At 60.5% G+C, this 20,354-nt stretch overlaps 1 protein-coding gene across 25 annotated transcripts in view; it reads left to right on the forward strand.

The window, feature by feature from the left end:
• The window catches only part of PSD2 (pleckstrin and Sec7 domain containing 2), a 684,196-nt gene that overhangs the window by 622,055 nt on the left and 41,787 nt on the right, over nt 1-20,354 (forward strand). For 8 of the 25 annotated variants that reach the window (XR_014838857.1, XR_014838856.1, XR_014838855.1 and 5 more), the window contains 2 exons: nt 720-858; nt 9,209-9,352. The gene's annotated coding sequence lies outside the window, so the exon portion shown is untranslated. Of the gene's footprint in view, nt 1-719; nt 859-2,173; nt 2,297-9,176; nt 9,353-12,852; nt 13,104-20,354 lie in introns of those variants that run through there. The other 17 variants (XR_014838854.1, XR_014838860.1, XR_014838853.1 and 14 more) reach the window with 7 other exon arrangements.

Raw genomic sequence — 20,354 nt, forward strand, 5'->3', positions numbered from 1 at the left:
CCCTTTCTCTTACACCCCACACCCCACCCCGAATTCATTGTATTGGCTTTAACTTCAAAACACATCCAGAGTCTGGCCACTTCTCGCCAGCTCCACTGCTATCACCCTGGGCCAAGTCCCTGTCACCTGGGACTGTCACTGCCTCCTCGCTGGTCTCCAGGCCCAGCCCCAACCCCTCCAACCCATCCCCAACACAGCAGCCAGAGGGACCCTTTGAAACTGCAAGTCAAATTAGGCCAGTTCTTTTTCCCAAGGCTTGGGTGGCTCTTCATGTCATTCAGAGTCAAAGCCAAAGTCCTTCCGGTGGCCTCCAAGGTCCTATGTCAGCCGGCCCCCGACTTCTCCACCTCCTCTCCACCACACTCCTCTGTTCCCTCTGCTCTTTGCGATTCCAGGAAAACAGCAGGCACACGCCAGCCTCAGGGCCTTTGCACTGGCTGTTCCTGTTCCTTGGAAATCTCACCCCCGCCCCCAGATGGCTACATGACAAATTCGTTTACCTCTTTCTGTCTTTGCTCAAATTCACCCTCTCAAGGTGTCCACCAGTGGCCCCGTGTTTAAGTTGCAACACCCCTCCCCCGTGTACCCTCCTGATAGCTGTCCTGCTGCCCTCTTTCCCCTGTAAGCTGCCCTCCCTCCTGCCCTCATCATTGTCTATAATATTATACCTTTTACTTATTCATTATTTCTTTCTCCCCCCCCCAATGGGCGTGCTTCAGGAGGGCAAGGACTTTCACCGCTTTTGTTTACTGATACGATTCACCTGGAACAGAGACCGTGTCGTGGCTCAGGAACAGTTTGCTGAACGCAGGAAGGAAGGACGATAATTTGGAAAGGGGTCTGCGGTCTAAAAATGGGGTGAGTTCCCTCTGTGGTGCAATGGATGGGTACTATTACTGGAGCGCTGGGATGCAGGTTTGATCCCTGACCTGGCGTTGCTTCAGCTGTGACTTTTGTGACTCAAACGCCTCAGATTAAAAAAAAGAAGAATCTGGGAGCCAAGAAAAGGTGGGCTTCTGGCGTGGCCAGGCTCATCGAGCTCAGTGCTGTCCGCTGAGCAGCAGCAGCTTCCTCTTCCTGGTGACTCCTCTCCGGTTTCCTCTGGGACCTGCCCCTCCTACCATCAGCCCGTGTGGATCCCCCACTCCTCACTCCTGGGGGGTGGGCAGTAGCTCTTTAGGCCACAGTGGCTGATTCAGGGCTGTACATATTTTGCGGGCGGGGCCAAGGACTGAATCCTAAGACTTTTGCTTCCATCCTTGGGCTAGGGAGGGCTTCTTCCCACAAAGCTGGACGTTAGGTCAGAGCTGACTGAGCTGCATTTTTTTGGAGGGGCTTGCCTGGCAATGAATACGGGGAGGAATACGGGGTTCCCGATGTAGAGAAGGACCACCTGCGGGAACCTGGATTTACTCGATCCCCCCTTTCACTGCAGCCCGTTTCTGTCACTTACAACCGCTTGTATTGTACCTGCCTGAGCTCCTGAACTGGGGAATGAGGGAGAGGGTGAGTGGAGCCCGCAGGTGCAGCCCCAGGTGGGATGGGCTCGGCACACGAGGGTGTTCAGTTGTCAGTGCTGAGTGGAGAGAACATGGGAACAGATTTGCCTTGGTCCTGTCGTCGTGGAGCCCCCAAGCTGTCAGGAGAGAAGGCCATGGACACTAATGGGGCAAGAACAGCTGCTCTATCAGCGTCAAACTAAGCTGAGATGGATCGCGCCCAAGGCAGGGAGGCAAGTAGGGAGGGGGATGTCTCCCCTTCCTGAGCTGTCGCTCCCCCATCCCCTCCCGTGCAGGCGGAAGAGCCCAGTTGAAGTGCACACCGGGGACAAATTACACACCAGAGAGCGGAGTCTGGGGTCCTTTCCTTTTTTTTTTTTTTTAAACTTGGTGGTGTAGGTCACCTAACTTTCCTAGCTTCATTGTCCTCATGGGTAAAATGGGATGAATGATGTCCACCTCACAGGGATTCTGCGAGGACGAAATGGGATAATGTGTGAAATGAGAGAATGCCAAGAACTTAGCGTGAACCTGGCTCACCCAACAGCCTTAATTCAAGGCAGCTGCTCTGATACCCGCGGTCTCGCGCCTGTGCGTGTCTGGTGGAGCAGGTGCAAGTCTCACAGATGCCAGCAGGTGGCGCCCCGACCTCAAAAGAGCCCATTCCAGGCCGGGGGCGCGCGGAAGGGCTCCGGAAGGGGTTGGGCCGGGCGGCCTGTGGCTTTTCTGCCAGTTAGACGCCTGCCTTCTCGGCTGAGCTCCAAGAGGGACCTGTCCTCCCATCAGTTCCACGGAAGGTGGGCCTGGGTCACCGTGAGATATCGGTGGAGCCTCAGTTTTCTGTCTGTGTTGTGAAAGCGCATGGTTTTCGGAGACGACCTGAACCAAGTTAAGGAAATGGTCAGGTTGGTCCAGGTAGAGAACTTGCAGAACGAGCGAGCATCCAGCACGGAGGCGGGTTACAGAGGGCCTGCGACTGGACCTCAGGGCGTGGCTGGGCCTGCTGCTGAGGCAAGGGGATGACCTCTGTGACCGCTCTTCGCTTCCTTTCTGGAAAAGGGAGAGGGACGGAGCCGGGCTGTCCCGCGCGGAGGACCCAGGACCTGGGTGCGTGGCGCTGTGACGCGGGACGCTCTGGTAGTTCGGAGTGTGACCACCAGAGGGAGGCAGAGAGCCTCGTGGGCCTCGCGCGGCTCCCCTTCTAGCCCCGAGCTCGCCTTCCCTGGACCTTCCCGGTTGGCGGCGCCCTGTCCCAGGTCCCTCCGCTTTGAAAGAGGCTTGTCTCCCTCCCTCCAGCTGGGTTTCCCGGGGCAACACGTGCAGTGCGGGGAAGGGTGCGCTTCAATCCTAGCTCAGGTGAGCCCCATCGCCTGGGCCTCCGAAACCGGACTGGTATCTACTGGGCACTCTCATCCCAGCAGCTCCGACTTCCTGAGATGGGCTGGTGTTAGCTCCCCAAGGGTAAGGATTTGGGGCGCAGAAGGAGATCTTTCTCTAAGCCCTCATTAAGCCAGGCCTGGATGGCCAGCTGGACCTCCGGAAGCCGTGGCGGGCACCCCATCCCACCCTGGCCAGTTCCGGGCATTCTCCTGGACGGGCTCCCAGAGGCCCACAAAGGCCCTCAGACAAAGTTCTGGGCCAGGCTTTGCCTGTGCCCCGGGCCCGCAGCCGGCTGGCTCTAGGCACTGCAAGTCCCTGGCACTCCTCGTGGGGCTTTGTCCACCAGCCCCGGACCAGTGCTGGCAGGGCCAGGTTTGCCGGGGAGGGGGTGGGGCAGTTCTCAGAGCCTGAGCAGGCTCCCTCAGCTCCTGCCCATGGCCTTGCTCCCTCCAAGGGGCCTTGCTCAGGAGTGCCCTGCCTTCTCCTCTTGGCTGCAAGCCCCAGTCTTCACCTTCTTCAGGGGCCTGCTTCTCTTCTGCTCAGGTGTCATTCATCCATCCATTCATATGATACTTGCTGAGCTCCTGCTACACTCGAGACCGTTACTAGATGCTGGGGATCCAGTGTTGACAAGATACCCAGTCCCTGTGCTTTTTAGGGTTCACAGTCTGGGTGACATGAGGCAGGAGACTGGTAAAACCCACACCTAAAATGTGATTTCATCTTGTGATAAAATGGGGTGAAGCAGAGAAGCCCCCGGAAGCTCCACCTAGAGAGCTTTTCCCCCCAGGAAATCATCTGATAGGCTGTAAGCTGTGGAGGGAGGGACTTAGTCTGGGCCCTGCACCCCCCTCCCAGGGCCTGGCACACAAGCACACAGTAAATACTTGTTGAATGAATGCATGAATCCTTAACCTCACAGCCAAGGGCTGCCAGGGGCTATGGTCTTTCTGCCTCACCCTCCCTCCCAGTTAGCACAGGAGTCACAGGTAACGTTGGGGCTGAACAGACAAGACCCTGGGCTCCCAGGTTGCCACCTCCAGCCGCTCTGGCTCCCAGCCTCCCTGGCTCCTCACTGCACGGCTTCTCTGCCTCCAGCCCTGTCAGAGTCCCAAGGGCCATGCGTGGATTCGCCCATGACCTCTCGTGCATCCATCCTTGGGCTCTATTGCCTTTTGTGCTGGCTCTGGGCTCAGGAGGAGCTGGGGACCCAGCGAGGAGGGAGCAGGGTCCTGGCCCTCCTGGACCGTCCAGTTCAGACCGTGTGATATGTGTCGTGAAGCAGGAGGAGGATGGCGCTGTCACAGAAGTGAAGGAGCACATTTCCTGCCTTTCTGGAGCTTGGGGGCAGTGATGGCAGTGGCGGGAAGGACACAGACCAGAACCAGGAGAAGTGAGTAGACACGTGGTGTACAGACAGGTGTTGTGGAAGAAAAGAAAGCCGGTGAAGGGGACACGTAGGTGAGGGAGGGGTTGGTATTTTAGGGAGGGTGTTGGGGAAGATGACATTTGAGCAGAGAGCTGAAGGGGGTGAGGGGTGAGTCATGCAACTATGGGGGGGCAGAGGTTAGAGGAGGCACAGGGAACAGCAAGTGCAAAGGCCCTGAGGTTGGAGCTTTCCTGATGTGACAGAGGAGCAGCAAGCAGGCCAGTGTGGCTAGGGAGGTGTGACGCCAGAGAGGTGACCGGGACCAGAGCATGTGGGACCTTGTAGCCATTGTAAGACTTGGCTTGAGTCTTAGTGACAAGGGAGCCATTTGAGGATTTTTTTTTTTGCTTTCTAGGGCCACACTCGTGGCATATGGAAGTTCCCAGGCTAGGGGTCTAATTAGAGCTGTAGCTGCCAGTCTACGCCAGAGTCACAGCAACGCCAGGTCAGAGCCGTGTCTGCGACCTACACCACAGCTCACGGCAACGCCGGATCCTTAACCCACTGAGCAAGGCCAGGGATCGAACCCGCAACCTCATGGTTCCTAGTCGGATTTGTTTCCGGTAAGCCCTGACGGGAACTCCCCATTTGAGGATTTCGAACACTGGAGTGACCTGATCTGACTGCCATTGAACAGGGCCCATCCGGCTGCAGTGCCGGAATGTGGGTAGGGGGCTGTGTGGAAGCTGGGGGACCAGTGAGGAGGCGACAGGAATAATCCCGGGAGTGAGGATGGAGGCTCAGGCCAGGTGGTGGCCGTGGAACTGATGAGAAGTGGCCAGTTGGAGACCTACCTTGAAAGCAAATCCCATAGGATTTGTTGAGGGATTGGCTGGGGGGTGTGAGCCGATGACAGGCAAGGACAGCTAGCGCCCCGTTTTTCCGCCTGCGCCGATGGCAGGATGCTGGTGGCGTTCACTGCCCCGAGGAAGCTGTGGTTGGGCCAAGTCGGGGCTGCTCTTTGGACATCCTAGTGGACCCTTCAGACCACACGTTGGCTGTGAGGGTCTGACATCAGGGGGAAAAGATCGGGGCTGAGACTCATCGGGGTTGCGAAGGGCCTTGAAGCCAAGGTGGGCACACCACGGCACAGCAGGGGGACAAGACGGACGACCGCACCCTGGGGCACCTTTAGAGGGGAGGGAGGGGAGGGGCATGGGCAAAGGAAGACGAAGGGCAGAGCCAGCAAGGTGGGAGGAAAACCAGGACAGTGTGGCTCCTGCTGGACAAGAGGAGAACATAGTTCCAGAAGGAGGGGGTGACCTACTATGCCAAATGCCGGCAATAAGTTAAGATGAGGTCTGAGAATTGACTTTGGGATTTGGCGTCTGAGCGGTCCCTTTGGACAAAGAGCAGAAAGAGGCGGCCCCTCCAGTTAGAGCCGGTCAAGTGGGCACACAGCAGGGAGACGGCTCGGTGTCAAGGGGAAGGCTTCCCTCGCCCAGCCAGTGCAGCCTTGTACCAGGCAGCCAGCATGGTGCGAGCACAGCGGGCTGGCTCTCAGCTCCCTCTCTAGCCCTCACCCCCGCAGGGGGCCTTGCGCAGTGCCCGACCTGAACCTCGGTACTCAGCAGCTGTGTCGGTGACCTTGATGAGTGGTGTCAGTGGAGACCAGATGGAGGGAGTGGGGATGAGGGGCTCAGGGTCAGATTGGAGCATGTTCAGGAGGGAATGGGAAAGGAGTTGAAGAGCGTGGATTTTTCTAGGAGCTTTGCTGTGCTGGGTGGGGGGAGGAGGGACAGGGACAGCAGCTAGAAGGGGCTCTAGGGTTGGGAGGAATCAGTCAGGTGAGGGCCGGGGAGGGGAAGGCCTCCCAGGAGGGGGACCAGCAAGAGCAAAGTGAGCTCATTAGGAAAGGCTGGAGCGTGGGAGCGTGGGAGGCTCCTGGCCTATGACCTTGGAGGCGGGAAGTGTCAGGAGAGATCCTGGAGAGGTGGCCCGTCGCCCTCACCTTGGGGGCAGGGTTGGAGCATGGCTGGCACACACTTGGTGCTTGCAGAGGCCCTGGGCTTGCCCGGGAGTCCCTCCCCAGCCTCTCCTGCCCAGGCCTCCGTCCCGCAGCTGGCACCTGGGCAATGGTGGTTTCAAGTGTTCTCTGAGTCAGGCCTGGACCCGAGTGCCTCCCCCATGGCTGGCAGTTCTCAGGTTCCGGGCTCTTCTCCTCCATGGATGCCCCACCCTGTTGAGGCTGAGGAAGAGCAGGAGCCCCTGCCTGGGCCTAAGGAGGCAGGTGGTCAGGAAGAGGCCTCGGGGTGGCAAAGGCTGTGATGGGCCGAGTCGGCCGGGAACCATGTCCCCTGCCGCTGTCCACCTGGAGGGCCGGCCTCCCTGAGACGCACGCTCAGGAGGAGTGGGCGCAGCTGCCGAGGCTTCTTTCCCTGGAGGGATGCTGGGGCACGTATTGCCTTCTGGCTGCTGGTTGAGCGGACACTGACCTTGTTCCTTTCAAGGCAAAAGTGGCCACAAGGAATAGTGACAATAGTCCTCCCTCCTGTGCGCGTGGCAGCCACAGCCCTCTCTCGCACAGAGCCACCTGTGCCTCGTGACAGTCCTTTGAGCCTGTCGACAAGTTCCACTAGTCACGGGAAAATGGGGCTCAGGGAGGGGATACAGCTGCCCGTGGCCACACAGCCAGGAAGCAGCAGTGGTCAGACTAGAACCCAGGGCTCCCGGTCCTGGCCAGCTCATGCCCCCTGCAGAAGGCTTGCAGAGTTTGACAGGTCAGGGAGCCCAGTCCTGTGTACCAGCCTGGCTCACATTAGGCGCAGAGCCAGCCAGACCCTCCCTCTCTCTGGTTTTTTTTTTTTTTCACATATAGTTACTACGCCATGCGGTGCGGGGGTTGCTGAGGTACCTTGTGAGCAAGCGCAGACCATGTCTTCACGGGGCTCTCGGGCCGTCTAGGTGGACAGACGTGAGATTGCCGTCCATGAGGAAGGCCGTCATTGCGGCTGGAAGAGCGGAGGCCGGCCGGGCGCCTCTGTGGTCTTGGGCGGTGGACCCCCGAGCACATCGGCTCCCTTCCTTCCCCTCCCTGCCCCGTCAGGGGGGCCGCGACCATCGTCATTGCGCAGATGGGGACATGGAGGCTCGGAGAGGTGGCCCAGCTGTGACTGGAGGCCGTGGGTCCCAGGGACGAGGTGCAAAGCCCTGTCGCCCCCGCTGCCCCCTGCAGCCCTTGCTTCTTGCTGACGGCTGCCCAGCCTTGCCGGCAGGAGGGCAGAAGCCCCGTTCTCTCTGTGTCCTTCAAGATGCTGGGCCCCGCACTGCAGTGGCCCCCTTGTTTCTGGGCGCTGCGGGGATGTCCCAGGGTGTGCAGGGCCATGCGAGGTGTGGCCAGTGCCGTGTCCGCGGCCCAGCGGTGTCCGCGAGGTCAGACCTCCTGGCTTGTCCTTTTGGTGTTTCAGTTTTCTCATCTGTGAAATAGGGTGTGAGATTGTTTTGCGGGTTACATGTCACATGTGGAAAGCATTTACCGTGGACTCTGACACGTGCTGGCTGCCCAGTTCGTAGAAGTGTCGCAGTGAAACCCCAGCTGAAACCCCAGCTCCAGCCTGGAGAGTCGGGGAGGGCGCAGATCACAGCTCAGCGCCACCCACCCAGCTTAGCCGCCCTCAGAGCCCCTCTCAGCTCATCCTCTCCTCCTTAACAAGAGGGTCCCTAACTGTCTGCGTGTGTACAGGTGGAAAGAAGGTCCGAGAAAGCTTCATGGAGGAAGAGGCATTTAAACAGGGATTTGAGGTTTGGGTAGGAGTTCACTGAGCACAGTACGACCAAGGCCTGCCTGGGCAGAAGGTGGGGTGCCTTCAAAGGTCCGCAGGTGGGAAGGAGCCGGTGTGGGGAACAGCCCCCAGGGGGTTGGGGTGGAAGGGGAGAGGCGGGAAGTGGCTTCCTGTGCAAGGCCCGCTGCACCGGATTCCTGGCGGTGGGGGGGATGCTCGCCCTCCCCGCCTCCCCACACTTCTCCAGCTCCTTAGATCCCTCTCTGCGGGCTGGAGCCTTGCTCTGTAGGAGCCTGACCGCCAGGAAGTCCTTTTAGACTGTCCCCTGGGAGAGGGGGAGGGCCTCAAGGTGGAGGGTGACCAGCTGGGTCTTGGGGCAGCCCGGAGCACTGGGCTCTGGGGCCTGGGACTCTGCATTCCCCTCCCCCGCCCTCAGGGCCTCTCCCCTCGGTCCCTCTCTGGGGTGCCCCTCCTCACTGCCTTCCTTCCAGCTCTGTCCCAGCCCCTCTGCTCACCCAGTGCCCCAGGTCTGTCTGTCCCTCTGTCCCCATAGGTAGGTAGGTAAGTAGGGCTCAGTCTCCTTCTCTCTGGGATGGGCCACCTCACTCCACACTTCTCTCCCTCTGGCTGGGTCTCCCTTGGACGGCTGTGTGTGTGTGGGTATCAGGGGGCTGGGGAGGGCAAGGAGTCAGACCAAGAACAGATGGTGGGAGGGCAAGGACCCCCTCCCTCCTTCACCTGGAGGAGGGCCGAGTCTTCCTGAGGGCTCAGGGTCTGCCCCCCCGCCCCCGAGGGTCCCACCAGGTGTGCTGTCCTGTCCAGCGGGCCACCAGGGTTAGAGGCCAGGGGGAGCTCGGCTGGGCTGGGGGGTGGGGGGGGCGCGGAACCTCCCAGCGCTCCCCTCCCCCACTTTCTTAAAGGGCCCGCGAGGGCTGGTGCACCTCGGGGCTGGCCGCCCCTTCCCCGCCGGGTCAGAGCGCAGGAGATCCGGGGCCTCCGTGCAGAGCGGCCAGCGGGTGGCCTCAGCGGCCGCTGTCGCCTCCCTCCTCAGCTCCCCCCGCCCCCCGCCCGCAGTCCCCCGCCTTTCCCCGCCCTTCCCGCTCCTCCCTCCCTCCTCCTCTCCTTCCTTCCCTCCCTCCTGCCGCCAGTCCCCCCATCTCTGCTCTGCTTCTCCACAGCCGCCGGCCGCTCGGGCACCTGAAGGGACAGAAGCGGGCGCAGGAGCCCCAACAAGCCACGGCGGAGCGGGACGGTCCGTCCAGCGGCGGCCTCCGCATGGCCCCACCGTGAGCGGCTGGACCCAGCGACTGGGAGCCAGAGCGGTGAGTGGGGCCGCGGGGCCACCTCGTCCCCAGAGCCAGCGCGCTCCGGGACCCGCCCCTCCCAAATCCGTGCTGGGGCCCTGGAGGGGCTGCTTGGGGGGGAGCACGCTGGGTGGCGGCGCCGCCCTCCGCCCTCCGTGCCCGCCTGGGTCTGCTAACAAAGCTACAATTCGAGATCAATTCCTTGGCGGCAGGAGCATCCGAAGGATACGGTTGTCATGGAGATGGGACCGAAAGAGGAAGCCCGGGATGGCCGAGTCTGGGCCAGGGAGAGAGGGTACTGCTAGAGCACCCCAGGCCAGCCTGCAGGGAGGGTCAAGGCCGGCAGCCCAATTGTTTCCTGACCCCCCACCCCCCACCCCCTTTGCCTAATCCTAGTGTATCTGTGTGCGCTGATGGGGTACCAGTGGGAGCTTGTTGGCCAGGAACCTTGGGTGTTGGGTGTGGGGCCTGCTGGCAGCCACCTTTACCACAGAGCAGCTTTGAGGATTTATTTCTGTTTCCAGTTTCCCAACTTTGACAGCCTGGCTTGGTGGCCAGGCCTCAGCGGCTCTGAGCTCTGCCGCTGGAGCAAGGCTCGCGTGGGGGCGTGGCAGGCAGTGGGCAAGGCCAGGAGGCACATAATGGCTGTGGCCGCTGCAGGGAGGGAGGGTCCTTGGAGTCGCTGTTGGGTCTGGGGTGGGGCACGGGGTCCTGATGGGGACCACCCTGCCTAGCTGGCCCCTCCTGGGCTCTCCGAGTCAGAACGGGGGGCATTGTCTCTGCGCAGGCCCATGGGGCCACTGCCTCAGCCTATCCCTTCATCTTAGGGCCATCGTGGGGGGGCCCTGGGAGAGAAGGGGGCGGGCAGAGGCACCAGCCACAATGGAAGTGGGTCTAAAATCCCTGGCAGGCTCAGGATAAGGCAGGCTGAACTTGAGGGTGGGGGATGGGGAGCAGGGAGAGGGCAGGTGGGCAGCCTGGGTCTGAGGAGGGGCTCGGGACTCTCCTGGGTTCTCCAGCTCCTTCTTCCAGACCCTGCAAACAAGAGCTGCTTCGTGGGAAATACTCAGGCAGCTGGAGGGAGAGTGGGGCGGGGGCATCAGGATCAGCTCCAGCCCAACCCCTGGCCCAGCAGACAAGAGTCATTCTTCCACCCCTTCCTCGGGAGCTTAGGAACCTACCTCCGGGGTTGCCAGAGCTGTATGACCTGTGATCTCTGAATCAGCAAAATGGGCCAGCCGCCCCCTTCCCCATGTCACATCTCTGGAAGAGAGAGCTTCCTCTAGGAGCCCCCTTTGCCCAGCAGACAGCGAGAGGCAGTGGCTTCTGATTGGGGCTACTACAAAGTTTGGTCCTGGTCGAAACATGGCCAGTCCCCAGCCTGTGGCCTAGATCATTGGGACGAGTAGGTGGGTGGTGGCCCAACTAGAGATAGAAGGTTGACTGGACTGTCCTTGGAAGGCCTCTCCTGCTGGTGCCTTTTGCCGGGGCTGAAACCCCAGGTGCTTGGGTGACTTGGGTACCTTGTAGGGCCAGCAGCGCTCTGTGCCAGTCTGAGAGGCCTCCCTGCCGCCTGTCCTGTCCTGACAGCTAGGGGCCTGCGCTCCCCTGGCCGACCTGATCCGTAGTGTTTCCTGAAGCAGGGGGAGCAGAGTTCGCTGGACAGAAGGACTTGGTGCTTTCGCCAGGACTGAGTGCGGGGTGGCAGCTGTCGCCTCACCCCGCTTGTACTGAGTAATCGCTAAGTACTCTCGAAACACAACAGCCTTTACAGGGATTATGGGCATTTTGTGGAGGAGGTGACCGAGGCTCCGGGCAAAGTTCCTTGTTCAAAGTCACCCAGTTAGCGAGTGGCAGAATCAGGCACCTGGGCAGAGCTGTCTGCAGCATGGGCTCGTGTCCAGTCTTACGTTCTTGTTCCGAAGAGGCGCACGTCGGGAGGCCGCTGGGTCTGAGCCCCTTTTCATCTGGAGCGAGGGGGTGAACTGGGGGAGACTGAGGCACTCGGCTAGGCCTTCCGGAGAGCAGGATTGAGGCCTTCCCGTTCCGGTCGCCGGCTTGCAGGAGAACGACACTGCCTTTCACAACAGACGATGCTCCAGACATGCGTTGCCAGATGGGCTTTTCCAGGAAAATCTGTTTTGAGCGGCATCTTATGTCTGGGGCTCCGTATTTAGCCTGGCTCCTCTCACGGGAAGATACACGCAGGCTGTCGCCCCTGGAGGGGTGTTGGGGGGGGCAGGCCTGGGCCAGACCCAGCTTCGGGCCACGGCTCAGGCAGAGCCGGGTTAGGGCCCCAGTTCCTGCCAGCCCTGCCCTGGCAGAGGGCTGCCCTGCGGGTGTCCCTGGGACCTGGCTGTGGCCTGCAGGGCCCTGTCCTCAGTGGGCTGGCTCACAGGGGTGCCTGAGCCTGCTTAGAGGGTGAGCCGCTCTGGGGCGGTGTCTGCTTGGCATGGGGTGACCCCGGCATCCAGCCCATCCCAGCCCAGGCCAGGCCCACCGCCCAGCGTGCGGGCTGCGGGAGCTCGAGCTGCCGTCCCCCCTGCCCCTGCCCCATCGGGCTGGGCCTCGAGCTCCCGTCCTCAGAGTGGCTCCCTCCATGGCCTTCCTCCCCTAAGTGGTTATCTTGTCAGACCTGATGCTACAGTGAACGCTTGCCTGTGTCACCTTCACCTGGAGCCCTCCGTTTGCTAATTGTCGATCCTGTGGCCGCTGTCACTCCTTTCTGTCGCTGAAATTTTGGAAAGTTAGTTGCCGACATCACAGCATTTCACCTCTAGATACTTCAGCATGAATTCCCTGAGCCAAGGACATTTTTCCTACATAATGACTATCGTCTTAATCATATCCAAGCAGTTTAAAGATACAGTCTCATCTCCTGTAATCCATATTCAAATCTCCGTCGTTGTCCTCCCTGCACTGTCCTTTAGAGCTTAAAAAACTTTTTTGATGAAGAATCCCACGTTGCATTTAGTTATGTCTCTTTAGGCTCCTTTAATCTGGAACAATCCCCTAATTTTTCTTGGAAGTCTTTTTTTTTTTTTTTCTTTTTGGGGCCACACCTGAGGGATATGGAGGTTCCCAGGCTAGGGGTTGAATCGAGGCTGTGGCCCCTGGCCTACACCACAGCTCACGGCAACGCCAGGTCCTTAACCCACTGAGCAAGGGCAGGGATCGAACCCACAACCTCACGGTTCCTAGTCGGATTTGTTAACCACTGTGCCACGATGGGAACTCCCCTGAAAGTCTATTATGACGTTGTTCTTTTTAAAGAGCCCTGGTCAGTGTTTGTGTTGAATATCCCACATTTGGGATTGTCTTCTTGCTTCCTCGTGAGTAGATGCAGGTTAAACCCTTTGGGGCAAGGATGTCCCTTAGGTGATGTCGTGTCCTTCTCCTGGCCTTCCATCAGGAGGCACGTGCCATTAGCCTGTGTTCTAACAGGCGATGCTCGGTGAGGCCACTTGGCTAAGAAGTCCCTTTGTCTCCCCCCATCCCTCCCTCTTCCCTGCCTCCAGAAGCTTCATCCACACACCAGGTCAACAGTACTGACTGGACCCCCACCTCAGACCATACGCTGGAGAAGGGTGATTCAACAGACGTCAGGGTGGGCGTGGCGTGAGCCGCACCTCAAGACAGGTGCCGTCAGGGCGGAGGAGAAGCCCAAGGAAGAAAGGGGGGGGGCACCTGGACCACAGCTGGCCTGAAACGTGGGCTGACAGCTGGCCTTTCCTCAAGGGCACTGGGACTCCTGGCGGGTTTTAGAGAGGTGAGTGATGGGAAAAGCGCCCTGGGGAGGGTGGCATGGAACTGGCAGGGCCAGCGAGGTGAAAAAGAGGCTGGTCAGGAGGCCGTGGCGCGGTCCAGCACAGGATGCTGGTGCACGGATTCGGGCCGCTGTGTGGGGCGCACAGAGGCCGTGCATGGGGGGATGGAGTTGGCTGCACGTTAGCCCTGCGGGGACCAGGGTGCGACAGGTGGGTGGAGAGGAGGGCTGGGCTAAGGAGAGGTTAGGAGGCCCAGTGATGGCCCTGGTGTCTGACTCGTGGCGGGAGGAGCCATAGGCGCTGGCCTGGGGGCATTGGTGCGGAGGGCCGCTGTGGGCGGGTGAGGTCTGAGGCACTTTCCAGGTCAGAGGAACAGTGTGTAGGAAGCTCGGTTCCCCAGCTCCTCTCAGAGGCTCATTTCGGGGTGAGGGTGGCGGAACGGCCACATACGACCCACAGCAGGGAGCAGAGCGGATGCTGGGCTTTCTGGCACCCGCAGGGGCAGGACTTCGAGCAGGGGGCGGGGCTGGCGCAGAGGCAGCTGCCACTCTCCAAGTCGGCAGAAGCTGTCCCTTGCAGAGCCCCCACCTGCCTTACAAGCCCTCCTTTGGCTTCTTCACCCTCGTGTGACCTGCCCCCAGCTCTGGGGAAATCCAGTGCGGGGTCTGCTCCCCTGTGCAGCTGAGCGGGCTGCGAGAGTTCACTGCCCCAGCCGGGCTCACTTTTAGTTCAGAGCCATGGCCTTCTGGTGGGGCCTTAGTTCTGTCCTGCCGTTCTGCAGGGTCCCAAGCCTGTCCCCTCTCCTCCTACCCGATGGCCGCTTCGCTCTCTCTCTTCTGCCTTCACCCCAGCTCCTCTTCTGCAGTCCTCCTTCGCAGCTGAGGACACCGCCTCTGCTTCTCTGCGAAAACAGAGCCTACAGAATATCCTCAGCGTCCCAGCGCTACGGTCACCCACCCACCAGCCTCTGCACCCACTGTTCTGCCTTCCTCTGTCTCTGTGGGTGGGTGAAGTGTCTGTGCTCCTGGTTTTGGCCACCCTCCTGTCGTGCAGGCGATCCCGTGCCCTTGCGCAGTAGAGGCGGAGCCTCGAATGCGGGCAGGGTGCCAACCGCTCCCTAAATGTCCCCTCCTGCATTGCGGGTTCCTCCTCTGCAGCATCAGTCCTTCAGTGGGCATCTTGTTGTTGTGTCTCCTGTCCGACAAGATGGTTCCTTCCAGCCAGCGACCCCTGCATCTCCCCAGAAGGGCTGTCTAGACTCCTTGTCCCCACGTCCTCTCACTCTCTCTTGACTCTGCTCCAGTTGGGCTTTTACCACCTTCCACTCCACTGACTGCTCTTCTCAAGGTCACCAGTGACCTCCAAGTCGCTGTACCCAAGGGCCACCTCTCCTCACCTGCAGCCTTTGACCCATTCAGTCTCTTCTTCTTCCTTGAAATGCATTCCTTGGCCTCCGGGACACCCATGCTCCGGTTTCCCTCTGACCTGGAGCGTGCTCCATCTCAGTCGTCTTCCCCCAGCCCTGACCTCATCGTGTCGGCGTTGCCCTTCCTCGTCCGTGCCCACTCCTGGGCCAATCTCATCCAGTCCTGTGGCTTTAAGCACCGCCACCATGCTGTCTGCTCCGAGATTTACACCCCAAATCTTAACTTCACTCCTGAGCTCCAGCAGCCCACGGGCCATGTCGACGCGCCACGTCTGCTCAGCCTCAGACACCTCCAACTCAACTTGCCCAAAGCTGACCTCCTTTCTGCCTGATCTGTTCTGCCTTCCCAGACCTGTTCCACCCCGTCTCCCCACTTCAGGAATGGCACCTCCCCGCTTCCTGGCGCTCAGGATCCAAACACGGCGGTCGCTCCTGACTCCTCTCTAACCCCACGGCCTGCCCATCAAGGAATGAGACTTTTACCAGCCCCCAGATCCCCTGTCAGTGGCCTGTGGCTGAGGGGGAGGGCCGCTTTCCAAGGAGGACAGGGAGGCGATAGTGGGGTGGCCCAGTAGCGACCCTTTCACACCTGCTTGCTTTGCATCGCCTGCTGCTCAACCAGCAGCAAGGAGCCCACGGCCTTTGTCAGACCCTGTGCTGAAGCTTCAAGCAGAGGCACGAGAGGACTGGGGAGGAGGAGGGCAGGAGGGGAAGGGGGCTCAGCAAGAAGGGGGTTAATTGGAGCGACGTAATCCAGAGGTCGTGGAGAGGGGGGCAGAGGCAGGGAAGGAGAGCTGGGGTGCACAGAATGTGAGGTCTGGAGAGGGTGGGTTAGGGAGGGTGGGCTCGGAGAAGGAGGATGAATTTTCTAAGGTTCACCTCTCCTGGCTGTTGAACCAGGCTGGGGGCAGGCCGCTCAGAGTTGGAGCCCCTTGTGTCTGCTCCTGTCCTGGCGTCTGCCGAGGCAGGACTGGTTGAGAAGACTTGCCCTTGGTCAGTCCATCGTGGCTTTGGGGGATCAGCTGTCAATCTGCAGGCTCAGGGATCAAATGTGGCTCAGGTAGCGGAGTGAGTCCCAGGTGCCGGCTGAAGTTCCAGGGAGACAGCAGCAGCCCCTTAACCAGAACAGCCTAGTCCTTTGTGGTCCGGAGGAAAACTGAAGGTTCGCCCTGCAGGGAGGTTGGTGGGGGGTAGAGGCACCAGCTATAAACATGATTTGGGTTTGACAAGAGACATTGTGAATTTCATCAGTGTCAGGGCTCTCCGAACTAGCATGCAGATGTATGCAAATGATAGGCAAATGAAGGTGCCAAGTGGCTGGGGGTTAGGGAGTGAAGTAAGCCTGGAGAAGTCAAAGAATGACCTTTGCAGAGCTGGGCCCAGGGGCCCCTGAAAGTCCCGGCAGGCTGTGGGGCACATGCAGATAATATGCAAATGGGCCCCCAGCCCCAGGAACCTCTGCTTGGCCAGCCATGAGAAAGGAGGCCTTCCAGATGCCCACAACCCAAAGCAAGGCTGGCTCCCTGGGGGCCAAGCTGAGAGGAAAAAGGCAGAGTGGGGCCCAGCTCCAGGTTAACCCCACATGGACAGCACCTGCAGGGATGGCACCTCTGAAGGGAGCCCCAGGCCTGGGTCCTTGCCCTGCCCCTGGTGTGGCTCTTGGGCCTTGAGATGGAAAGCTGGGGGGACACTGGCCTGGGGCAGGGGTGTTAGAGGGGCCAGGCCTGCAGTGTTCGCACCTGCCTCGGGGAAGGGTGGGGCATCCTCTCTGGCCCGCCCCCTGGCCCCCACAGGCCCTTTCTCCTGCCTCAGCCCTGCAGAGCCTCCTCTGACAGGCTGCCCCTGACAAGTGGCTGCTGGGGCCACTGGGGGTCCGGAGCTGCCCTCCCGTGCCCTCTGCCCCCCGCGTGGGCAGCCAGCCCGCTCCTCTGCAGACCTGCGAGGCAGATGCCCTTAGCCTCCCCCACTTTGCTGAGGAGGCTGTTGAGGCTCAGGGGGGTGGGCAGCTTTCCTGAGGTCACACAGCGTGTGGGATTTGAAGCCTAGTCTTTCTGGCTGCACAGTTAGGGGGCCGACCCTCTGTCCTGGACTGTCCCTTCTGAGGTCCTTGCTGCTGCACAACAAGATTCCCAGCTGGGAGACCAAGTGGGTGGTGGAATTAGGATCTCTTTGGGAAATGGGGCCGGGCAGTTCCCAGGGCTCCTGAGTAGACAGCCCTCCCCGATTATTCTGGAAGCCTCCCTGCCCCAGGACATTGGAGCACTGGGGACATCGAGGACACAGGCCCAGATTGATCTGTGCCTAGGAGTGTGCCCAAGTCCTGGGATGACAGGAGGGACCTGACCTCCAGACCCCTTGGCTGGCGGAGGCTGTGGGGGAGCACGGTGAGCTGTGTGGTCTAGGGCCCCACCGAGGGGTCTTGCTGTCCACTCCCTGTTGCCCAAGCTGTCGGTTCTCGTGGAGGCCTAGGTCCTGGGAATGGTGTGGGTGCCGCCGGCAGGATCTGTCCTGAGCAGGTACAACACACCAGCCCTGTGCACTGATTATCTTATTTAACTGTCCACGTGTGTACACGTGTGTGTGTGTGTGTGTGTGTGTGTGTGTGTGTGTGTGTGTGAAGATCCCAGCCCATGAGCTAAAATCTGGGTGACTCGGGAGGCCCTTAGTGTAGTAGAAACTGGGGGGAGGGCAGTGGGACCAGTGCGGGTGTTCAGGGTAGATTCCTGGGGGCAGAGAACAGGTCTGAGAATGAAGGGCTCCCAGCTTTGTTTTTTTTTTTTTTTGTAAATCGCCTTTATGGAACTCTGAGTGTTCAGTGTCCTTGGGGGTTGTCCAGGTGGGGGTTCCTGCCCAGGTCCCAGGGATGGGCTATGTAGGGTCCCTGTGCCTCTCAAAAAATGCTCAAATGTTGTGCACCTCTGTGAGTCCCTCCGGAGGAAGACCAGAGCTCCATGAGATGCTCGAAGCGGTCTGGGCTTCGAACTTGGCTGGAAGTGTGTAACGTACCCGGGGAAATGAGGCCGGAGAGGAGTCCCAGTCGCCTAAGCTCCCCGAGCTCGTGGGAGGCGGCGCCTGAGTGCCTGGCTCCCAGCCCTGCTCCCGGGACAGCAGTGGTCTCGGTTTTGCCTCTACACTGACATTTCAGAATGATTTTCTCGGCTCCCGGTCCCCTCTATATACCCGGCCGGAGCTCCGGGCCCCTGGGAGGTCTCACAGGCGCTTAGATTTGCCTGTTCTGGGTAAGGCTCCGCACCCCGCGCCCCCTTTCCCAGCCCTGCTCCCTGTGTCCCCATTTCCACCACGAGCGCCCGTCCTCCCCATCTCTTCCCAAGCCCACAGCACACACCTGATGCCACTGGGCCTGGCGGTGGCCGGTGTGGCTGCCTGTCTTCCCTCTGCCCCCCGCCTTAGTCTGAAGGGTTGTCCCTTCCCCGCTCCTGGTCTCTCCCAAAGCGGAATGGTTTTGACCCCAGCTGCCCGGTGATGTGGGTCCAGCTGCCCTGCCCTTGCCCCTAGGCCTGTAGGCTCCGCATCTCCACTCACCACCCCGGGAATTACTCAGGAGGGGCTGCCCAGCTCCCTCCATGTGCATTGGTGTGTGTGTGTCCACGTGCCCACAAATGCCTGTACTGCACGCTTGCTCACAGATGTGCACACAGCTGCCGGCCCCCAGGCACCTGCTGTCTGTCTTCTGGGCCATGTTGGGCCTCCAGCCCCTTCCTCGGGCTTTCCACAGTCCCTGGCTTGGACTCCAGCCTAGGGATAAAAGGTCATCCCTGTGACAGCCCAGCGTCGTTCCAAGCAGAAGCCAGCCTGGTCACTTTCCAGCTTGGTGACCCTGAGCATGGGCCTCGGCCTCCCTGGGCTTCTGCCTGCAGGGGGGTGATGACAGTTGCCAGGTTATCAGCTGCCCAGTGTTTAAAAAGTGTCCAGGCGTCTGGGCCCTGTGCTAGGCTCTGGGGGAGACAGCAGTGAACGTGACCTGGTCCCCCCACTCCTAGGGAGGGAGATGGCAGAAGAGAAGGGAGCAGATAGAAAAGGGCGTTTCAGGTCTGCGAAATGGAGCTCAGGAGGTAGGATGCGCGGGGAAGGGGTGCGAACGCGTGCCTGGTAGTCGGAGCTTCTCCGCAGAGGCAGCATTAGACCTGAGCCCTGAGTGACAGAAGGGGCGGTCGTTTCAAGATCCAGGGAAGGAGCATTCTAGGCCAAGGGTACAGCTGGTGCAAAGGCCCTGAGGTGGGAATGAGCTCAGGGAGCAGAAAGAAGGCCAGTGTGGCTGTGGGGGGCGGGGGATGGGGCGAGGGCCGCGAACCAGCTCAGGCAGCGCGTTTTTAGGCCAGGCTGGAGGCCGGATTGCGGAGGGGAGCTGGGGGAGGGCTAGGGAGGGAGGGGTGCGATGTAGTTTGTGTTTTCCCAACTGGCTGCAGAGGCCACGGAGAGGGTGTGTGGGGGGACGGGGCTGTTGCAGGAGCAGCTGAGCCCTGGAAAAGGGCTGGCTTGACCTCAGCCCTGGCCCAGCCGAGGTTCCGCTACCGTTCCGGGCCTCATCTTGGTTGGTGCTGAAAAAGAGGCTGCTAAGCCCATGGTCATCCCAAGGGCAGAAACAGGAGCCCCTGCCTGGAATGGAGCCTGGTTCAGGCCAAGAGAGGACACAAGGGTTCTGGCCACTGGCAGCCTGTCATTTGCAGGCATCTCCTTGGCATGGGCACCCTGTGGCCCAGCTATATCCCCCGCCCCTGCTCTTGCCAGCAGGGCTGGAAGTGGGCTAGGTCACTGCTTTGCGTAGACTCTTCCACCTGAGGGTTTGAGCCCTTGATCTTCTGGGAGGCTCTGACAGAGGCTCTGGGAAACGGGGACTCATCCTGCACCTGCCGCCCTTTTCAGGGGCAGAGGGAAGCTACTCCTGAGTCTTGAAGCAGCTACTTAGTGTGGGGCCTCGGGTAGAACCTTGTCTGGTTCTGTGCCTCAGTGTCCCCATGTGGCACTTGTGCTTGTGGAAAGAGGGGGCCCTAGCTGCCTTTCTCCTTGGCCTCTGTAGTGAGTTTGTTCTTCCTTGGCTCTCAGGCTTCTGAGCATTCATGACCTTCTCCCACTAGCCCTGGGGAAGGAGAGCAGAGGCGATGCTCGCATTCTGGACAGGGGTTCACAGAGCTCAGAGGGGACAGTGTTGAGTCCCAGGGCACATGGTGATGCAGAGTGAGGACTCGGGCATTGCTAAACACCCCTGCCCTGAAAGCGCCCCCCCGCATGCACCCCTCCCTTGGGCTCAGTGAGAGAGGGGCATCCCGGCTCAGCTATTTCTTGGGGCAGCTGGCCCTCAGCCCAGGCAGGGATTCTGGGCCCCCGCCCAAAGCGGAGTTCAATGCTGCCCCTTGTCTGCTCATCTCCAGAAGCCCAGGACACGGACCAGTGCCCAGTGCTGGCAGAACCTGCATCTCACTCCCAGCTGCAGGAGGACATGGCAGGGCAGGTAGGGCTAGAGCCAGCCGGAGGCAGCTGCTGGAAGCTGGGGCGGGATGTGGGGGTCCTTGATTTGTCCATAAGTCTGGCTTCGGGGCTGGTGTAGACTGAGCACCAGATGAAGCTGTCTATACTCTCAAATCTCAAGCTTCACTGGGAGCTCAGGTAGAGGCCCCGGCCAAAGGGGAGGCACCGCACCCTGCTGAGCTCGCTCCAGGCGTAGGTTTGGGAGCCTGAGGCGTTCCGGAGGAAGTGGGTGCCCCAGGTCCATTGCTCACCCAGGCCCGTGGGCTGGAACGCAGGCCAGAGGACTCGCACTCAGGCAGCAGGCCAAAGGCCCCACTCTCCCTCCTCCTCCTGTTCTGAG

The sequence above is a fragment of the Sus scrofa genome, chromosome 2 (assembly GCF_054392235.1).
Source record: "Sus scrofa isolate SSC_HxYL_T2T_F1_AM1 chromosome 2, Sscrofa_HxYL_maternal_Yorkshire_Landrace_v2.0, whole genome shotgun sequence".
Classification (NCBI taxonomy): Eukaryota; Metazoa; Chordata; class Mammalia; order Artiodactyla; family Suidae; genus Sus; species Sus scrofa.